Source organism: Zea mays, unplaced genomic scaffold, assembly GCF_902167145.1.
Source record: "Zea mays cultivar B73 unplaced genomic scaffold, Zm-B73-REFERENCE-NAM-5.0 scaffold_381, whole genome shotgun sequence".
In the NCBI taxonomy this organism is placed as follows: Eukaryota; Viridiplantae; Streptophyta; class Magnoliopsida; order Poales; family Poaceae; genus Zea; species Zea mays.
Genome location: NW_023367016.1, coordinates 51,614 through 60,305, shown reverse-complemented (window position 1 = coordinate 60,305; position 8,692 = coordinate 51,614). Strand labels below are relative to the sequence as shown.

The window sequence follows — 8,692 nt, the reverse complement described above, 5'->3', positions numbered from 1 at the left end:
AACATATTTCCGGCTCGCCCGAGGCCCTGCCTTCGCTAAGAAGCAACCCTGACTAAATCGCCGCACCGACCGACCAAGTCGCAGGAACATTTAATGCAAAGGTGGCCTGACACCTTTATCTTGACGCGCGCCCCCCGGCAGAGCCGAAGTGACCACCGTCACTTCGCCGCTCCACTGACCGGCCTGTCAGAAGGACAGCGCCGCCTGCGCCACTCCGACTGCGGTGCCATTTGACAGAGTGAGGCTGACAGGTAGTCAGGCCCCGCCGGAGGCACCATAGGAAACTCCGCTCCGCCCGACCCAGGGCTCGGACTCGGGCTAAGTCTCGGAAGACGGCGAACTCCGCTCCGCCCGACCCGGGGCTCGGACTCGGGCTAAGTCCCGGAAGACGGCGAACTCCGCTCCGCCCGACCCAGGGCTCGGACTCGGGCTAAGTCCCGGAAGACGGCGAACTCCGCTCCGCCCGACCCAGGGCTCGGACTCGGGCTAAGTCCCGGAAGACGGCGAACTCCGCTCCACCCGACCCAGGGCTCAGACTCGGGCTAAGTCCCAGAAGACGGCGAACTCCGCTCCGCCCGACTCAGGGCTCGGACTCGGGCTAAGTCCCGGAAGACGACGAACTCCGCTCCGCCCGACCCCAGGGCTCGGACTCGGCCCTGGCCTCAGCCGACGACCTCCGCCTCGCCCGACCCAGGGGCTCGGACTCGGCCTCGGCCACGGAAGACAGACTCGACCTCGGCTTCGGAGGAGCCCTCCGCATCGCCCAACCTAGGGCGCAGGCCAGCCACGTCAACAGGAGGCGCCATCATCACCCTACCCCGAGCTGACTCAGGCCACGGGAAACCAGACCGGCGTCCCATCTGGCTAGCTCCGCCAGATAGGCAATGATGGCGCCCCACATGCTCTGTGACGACGGCCGCTCTCAGCCCCCTTACGGAAGCAAGAAGACGTCGGCAAGGACCCAACCGCTCCGACAGCTGTCCCTCCGCCAGGCTCCATCGCTCCTCCGACGGCCACGACATCACACCAGCTGGGTGCCAAAATCTCTCCGGCTGCCACGACGACATGTACTTAGGGCGCTAGCTCTCCCCCGCTAGACACGTAGCACTCTGCTACACCCCAATTGTACACCTGGATCCTCTCCTTACGCCTATAAAAGGAAGGACCAGGGCCCTCTTAGAGAGGGTTGGCCGCGCGGGGACGAGGACGAGACAGGCGCTCGCTCCCTCTCCCGCGTGGACGCTTGTAACCCCCTACTGCAAGCGCACCCGACCTGGGCGCGGGACGAACACGAAGGCCGCGGGATTCCCACCTCTCTCACGCCGGTCTCCGGCCGCCTCGCTCTCCCCCCTTCGCGCTCGCCCTCGCGCTCGACCCATCTGGGCTGGGGCACGCTGGCGACACTCACTCGTCGGCCCAAGGACCCCCCGGTCTCGAAACGCCGACCAATTATCATTTGTGATCAATTATTTCATTAGGTTGGTATCTACTTATATTTAGTTATTGCTAATAAAATTTTGACCAACTTATAAAAGCAATGCTCAGTCTTAACCACTTTCTCCTCGGCAAGCCTTACACTACACATGATCCCTCACTGTTAGTGAGCTCATGCACATTAATCCCCACAACTTGTTGTGGGCTGTACTCTTTTTTCCTATCTAGGGTTTTCTCCACAATGGTGAGTTTTACCTAGATAGGTTTTTAATGAGACAACCATTGCACTAAACAACTCAATATTAGCTATTTAGTATGCGTTTAATTGTGTTTTCTGTGAATGTCTGAGATTTTATAGTGTAGTGTCGGGCCGGCCCTGGCACTATGGGCTGTCCGAGCCTACCGTTGCCGGCACGGCACGGCTAATAGGCCTTAGTGCTGTGCTTGGGCCTGGGTTCAGACACTAGTGCCGTGTCGGTATGACACGGCTATTAAACGGGCCAAACAGGCCGTGTCCTAATCATGTCATGCCTGGCCGTAATCGGCTCGTGTCGCGCCGGGCCGCCCGTTTGGCCATCTATACTCCAGTCTAGTCTAACATCTATACTCCAGTCTAGTCTAGCGTTGAAACCAAACTAAAAAACTGTTCACGCCTTTGCAGCATTGAACGTAACTTTGCCGTCGTGTGTTTATATATTAAATTAATGAACAAACAAACATTAAATATTCAAGGACGATGGAATGGAAGGAGTACTATACTACTGCGTGTGCTGTCAATACACTTCTTTTTTTTTCTTCCAATTTTTATCTGATACTATATGTTACTGTATGCATGTAATAATCAAATGTGGCGCTTATAATCTTGATTTTTATAATGTTCAAGAGAGTCCACAGCAGAATGGCAAATGCACGTCTCTGGCACAAGTATTTTAATATACCACACATTACTTCACGGCCCACGGACCTGTCCCATTGGCCGTTGCATACAGTAAAGTAAAGCGTAGGAGCACCGTATGCTTCGTACTTAACAATAATACAAATCTGTAGCTTCTTATATATATATAGACGCATACCACCAAGCTCTAATCACCAAATCAAAAGGCATAGTGCACAGCATCAGCAGCAACAGCCAATTGACAGGCCTGATCGATCGAGTAGCGTGATCGACCATGGCCACCCTCCAGGCATCGATCTTGGCAGTCCTCAGCTTTGCCTTCTTCTGCGGTGCTGCTCTTGCTGCTCGCGACCTGAACGAGGACTCAGCCATGGTGGCCAGGCATGAGCAGTGGATGGCGCAATACAGCCGCGTCTACAAAGATGCCGCCGAGAAGGCTCGACGGTTCGAGGTGTTCAAAGCTAATGTTAAGTTCATCGAATCATTCAATACAGGTGGGAACCGTAAGTTCTGGCTTGGTATCAACCAGTTCGCTGACCTCACCAATGATGAGTTCAGGACTACCAAGACCAACAAAGGCTTCAAACCTAGCCTCGATAAGGTCTCTACCGGATTTAGGTATGAGAATGTTAGCGTTGATGCGATTCCAGCGACTATCGACTGGAGGGACCAATGGTGCAGTCACTCCGATCAAGGATCAAGGGCAATGTGGTAAATACATTTGGTCCTAATAAGACTCATAAAAAACACTATTATGATGTAAACTAAAGTGCCATAACATATGTCAAAACATATATATAATGATCGATGATTGCAGGTTGCTGCTGGGCATTCTCGGCCGTGGCAGCCACAGAAGGTATCGTGAAAATTAGCACTGGCAAGCTCATCTCCCTCTCAGAACAAGAATTGGTGGATTGCGATGTCCATGGTGAGGATCAGGGTTGTGAGGGTGGCCTGATGGACGATGCATTCAAGTTTATCATCAAGAATGGAGGCCTAACAACGGAGTCCAACTATCCATACACGGCTGCAGATGGCAAGTGCAAGAGTGGATCGAATAGTGCTGCAAACATCAAGGGCTACGAGGATGTGCCAACAAACGATGAGGCTGCCCTGATGAAGGCCGTGGCAAAACCAGCCCGTGTCGGTGGCAGTGGACGGTGGAGACATGACATTTCAGTTCTACTCTGGTGGTGTGATGACTGGATCATGTGGTACTGACTTGGACCATGGGATTGCAGCCATTGGTTATGGGAAGACTAGTGATGGAACCAAGTATTGGCTCATGAAGAACTCATGGGCACGACATGGGGTGAGAATGGTTACCTGAGAATGGAGAAGGATATTTCAGACAAGAAAGGCATGTGCGGACTAGCCATGGAACCTTCCTATCCCACTGAGTAGGCAAACCTTCAGAAGCCTTTTAGTTCATACATGAACACATAGACAGAATAAATCGGTGCTTCTATACATTCTACTACATATATAAAGCTTGTCCATACATATGTGTGTCTATACATGTATGTTTGTAAATTGTATTTTATATTGGTCTTACACATGTACATGTACAATTTTACATTTATTAAAAAACATGTAACGTGTTAAATGTGTAATGATTAATCATGAATACATACCGGTTATTTTACAGGAGCAAATATTTAGAAATGGGAAAGGCGAACACAAAGTATCATGGGCTAAGGGGTCCAATTAGGACAAACTAAAATATGATCAAGAATAAGTAGGAACATTTTTTCTACACTTTTAAGTTGAGAAAAAAACATGATCATATGACTCTAATCATACCGTCATACCCTACAGTTCATGTGGAGAAAGTTGCATAATTAAAATTGCAAGGTAATAAATAATCAATATATGACAAAAAGTAAAGGGGACAATAATAAAACACCAAATTCTTACTAAAGTACTAAGTTGATGGTGCTCTCCCCAGTACATGTTGGAGCACCTCACCAACCCCTCTTGATGCAATAAGACTAATATCCTCGCAGATGAAATGTTCTTCTCTCCATCCCTAGAGAGGGAGGCTTCCAAACTACCAAAAAGCTTATCCATAAGTGTCGGCGTTTCGAGACCGGGGGGTCCCTAGGCCGACGAGTGAATGTCGCCGCGTGCCCCAGCCCAGATGGGTCGAGCGCGAGGCCGAGCGTGAAGGGGGGAAAGCGAGGCGGCCGGAGACCGGCATGAGAGAGGTGGGAATCCCGCAGCCTTCGTGTTCGTCCCGCGCCCCAGGTCGGGTGCGCTTGCAGTAGGGGGTTACAAGCGTCCATGCGGGAGAGGGAGCGAGCGGCTTCAAGCGAGCGCGTGTCTCGTCCCTCGTCCCCGCGCGGCCAACCCTCTCTAAGAGGGCCCTGGTCCTTCCTTTTATAGGCGTAAGGAGAGGATCCAGGTGTACAATGGGGGGTGTAGCAGAGTGCTACGTGTCTAGCGGAGGAGAGCTAGTGCCCTAAGTACATGCCACCATGGCAGCCGGAGAGATTTTGGCACCCTGCTGGTGTGATGTCGTGGCCGTCGGAGGAGCGATGGAGCCTAGCGGAGGGACAGCTGTCGGAGTTGTTGAGTCCTTGCTGACGTCCTCTTGCTTCCATAAGGGGGCTGAGAGTCGCCATCGTCACAGAGTATGCGGGGCGCCGTCATTGCCTATCTGGCGGAGCGAGCTAGATGGGACGCCGGTCTTGTTCCCCGTGGCCCGAAGTCAGTTCGGGGTAGGGGTGATGATGGCGCCTCCTGTTGTCGTGGCTGGTCTGCGCCCTAGGTTGGGCGACGTGGAAGCTCCTCCGAAGCCGCGGTCGAGTCTGTCTTCTTCGTGGCCGAGGTCGCGTCCGAGCCCCTGGTTCGGGCGAGGCGGAGATCGCCGGCTGATGCCGGGGCGGAGTCCGAGCCCTGGGTCGGGCGAAGCGGAGTTCGTCGTCTTCTGGGGCCGAGCCGGGTCCGAGCCCTGGGTCAGGCAGAGCGGAGTTCGCCGTCATTCTGGGGCTTAGCCCGAGTCCGATCCCTGGGTTCGGGCGGAGCGGAGATCGCCGGCTGATGCCGGGGCGGAGTCCGAGCCCTGGGGTCGGTGCGAAGCAGAGTTCGTCGTCTTCTGGGGCCGAGCCCGAGTCCGAGCCCCTGGGTCGGGCGGAAGCGGAGTTCGCCGTCTTCCAGGGCTTAGCCCGAGTTCCGAGCCCTGGGTCGGGCAGAGCGGAGTCGCCGTCTTCCGGGGCTTAGCCCGAGTCCGAGCCCAGGGTCTGGCGGAGCGGAGTTTCCTATGGTGCCTGCGGCCGGGCCTGACTGCCTGTCAGCCTCACTCTGTCAAGTGGCACCCAGTCGGAACGGCGCAGACGACGCTGTCTTTCTGCCAGGCCGGTCAGGGGAGCGGCGAAGTGACGGCGGTCACTTCGGCTCTAGGGGGCGCGCGTCAGGATAAAGGTGTCAGACCACCTTTGCATTAAATGCTCCTGCGACTTGGTCGGTCGGTGCGGCGATTTGGTCAGGGTTGCTTCTTGGCGAAGACAAGGCCTCGGGCGAGCCGGGAACACGTTCGCCTGCTGGAGGGGGGCCTCGGGCGAGACGGAGATCCTCCGGGGTCGGCTGCCCTTGTCCGAGGCCAGGCTCGGGCGAGGCGTGATCGAGTCCCTCGTATGGACTGATCCCTGACTTAATCGCACCCATCAGGCCTTTGCAGCTTTATGCTGATGGGGGTTACCAGCTGAGAATTAGGAGCCTTGAGGGTACCCCTAATTATGGTCCCCGACAGTAGCCCCCGAGCCTCGAAGGGAGTGTTAGCACTCGCTTGGAGCTTTCATCGCACTTTTTTGCAAGGGGACCAGCCTTTCTCGGTTGCGTTTTGTTCCGGTGGGTGCGCGCGAGCGCACCCGCCGGGTGTAGCCCCCGAGGCCTCGGAGGAGTGGTTTCACTCCTCCGAGGTCTTAATGCCTCGCGCAATGCTTCGGCTGGTCTGGTCGTCCCTCATGCGAGCTGGCCGTAGCCCAGGTGTACGGTCGGGTCCCAAGTTCTCGGGCTGGTATGTTGACGCCGTCAACGGTTCGGCCGGAGCCGGGTTTGCGAGAGCAGCCCCCGAGCCTCTGCACAGGGCGAGAGGACGATCAGGGACAGACTCGACTTTTTTACATACGCCCCTGCGTCGCCTTTCCGCAAGGAGGAGGGGGGAAAGCGCCATGTTGCCCTCGATGGGCGCCGAACATGGTGTCTCCGGTGAGCTGCAAGCGGGTAATCCGAGTGGACGTCCGTGCCCCATTCGTTGGGGGTCGGCTAGGGGCCCAGAGGCACGCCCAAAAGTACCTGCGGGTGATCTGCCAGACCTGGTCCCCTGGCGATGGGGTCCGAGGGCTCGATGCCTCCCTCCGATGGGATTCCGTTACAAGTTCGTTCCCGCTGGTCTCGGAAATGTCCTAGGTTACCTCGGGAGCGCAGCCCGAGCCTCGGTTATGTATCGAACATACCCATGGTCATCCCTCGCTCGGCGTCTGAGGCGGCTGTGAACCCTTCGGGGGCCAGCCTTCGAACCCCTGATCAGTAATGGGCGCGGAGCCCGAGTAGCCTGAGGCGGCCGTTGAACCCTTCCGAGGGGCCGGCCTTCGAACCTCTGACCAGTAGTGGGTGTAGAGCCCACGCGATCTGAGGCGGCTGTCGAACCCTTCCGAGGGGCCAGCCTTCGAACCTCTGATCAGTAGGGAGGCTCGGAGCCTGGTTCCTTCACGGGGAAGGATCCTTTTTGGGGTATCCCCCTTTCCCGGTCCCTGTTGCAAGAGAGAGAGAGGAAAAAAGGAAAAGGATACGAAATCGAACGATGCGGCGTACCTTTTTTGACGCGGTCATTATGGCGATGGCGAAGCGTCGCCCGCTTCTCCTGCCAGGGGCGCCGCCTGTCCCGCCGCGGAGTTAATGCGACGGGGCGAGTGGTTGGCGGGGCGGTCGTTGCGCATGTGCGAGCCATTCGAGGAACGGATCACGAGGTGCGTTGTCTTCACGCCGTGAGAGAGGGTTCTCTCGCTGCCCCCGGACGGGACGTGAGCTTGGCTGACGACGTGGCCGCTGCTCCTGCCCGCCTGCCACCGCTATTACTGCCGGCCCATTTTTGGCCGCATTGACCGCCGCGCCAGGCTGGCGCTGCTGGGTCATGCGGCTGGGTCGCCTCGAGTCGCGGTATTGGTTTCGCAGTCGGGGAGGCGCGGTAGTGGCGCAAGTGGCGGTGCTGTTGCATGCACGAAGCATTCGGCGCGCCGGTTGCATGACGCGTGGGCCTGGGCCTCCATGCTAGGGCGTGTTGGGAGTCGGAGAAGTGCGCCCACTTGGCGCGGTTGCATGCCGCCTGCATGGCTGCCCGCCCCTTTCGCCCGTTGGTCTGGGCAAAAGTGGAGAGTCGCTTGTAACCGCTGGGCGGTTGTACGCACCGCGCGCGGCGGTTTGGCTTCTTCTGCTCTGAGCCGGCTTGCATGACGTGTGGGACCCAGCCCCCGCGCCGTAGGGGAGGACCTTGGAGTGTGTTGGAGAAGACTCAGCCCATGACGGCTGGGGACGCAAGTAGGGAGAGCCGCCTTTAAAAGGAGGGTAACCCCCTTGGAAGGCGACCATGTCTTCGCGCTCCCTTATGCATCGTGTCTTTCCACCTTCCAAGCCCTCGGATGGGGGATATCCACCGTCTTTCCGCCTCGTCGTTGGAGGAACGCAACTCCATGGGAGTTGGTACCTTTCAGCCATCGTTCGGCTTCAAGGATTTTCATCAGCCAGCCCGACTGCTCCCCTCGCCGGGGGTCACCCAAGACGGTGACCACCAGCCCCTGGATGGGGAGGAGCAAGCTGGGCTGTGATGTTGGCCCCGCCCCTAGCTGGTCTTCATCATCCTCGCTGGGGCGGGGGCCGGGCTGAGCCGGTGCTCTGCCCCCCGCGCGGGTCGGCCGACCGCCTCCTCTTCCAGCTTCTGGTGGTGGAGACCATCCTCCAGTTCTGCGGAGGAGACGTCCTCCAGCCATGCTGGGGGAGGCGGGCTGTTGCTGTCCAGCTAGGATGCAACATTCCGTCCTCTTCCTCGCTTGCGTGGCGAGGACAGGAATGAGGACCTGTCGGTGCGCTTTGGGGCGACCCGCGTTTGCTGGTGATTCGCCTAGAGCTTGTCGCTCCACGGGCTTCCCCGGCGTGGAGGTTGTCCATACCCGCGGGGATGGAACCGGAGTTCCGTTTGTAATGGCACTTTGAATGCCAGTGTTTTTGTTCATTGTGGCTGTCGGGGCCTGAACATGTATGTATTTTCGGCACGGAGCCGTGTTTTTTCCTCATTTTCGAGCGCTAAGACTCGCCCGTTGGTTGTCTGAACCGCTTCACCAAGCGTGAGTCGCCCCGTGTAAAGGT

The 8,692-nt window shown here is 57.2% G+C and overlaps 1 pseudogene; it reads left to right on the top strand.

Moving 5' to 3' along the window:
• Positions 1-2,528: 2,528 nt before the first annotated feature.
• On the top strand, positions 2,529-3,733 carry LOC118475015 (senescence-specific cysteine protease SAG39-like; annotated as a pseudogene).
• The last annotated feature ends 4,959 nt before the right edge of the window (positions 3,734-8,692 follow it).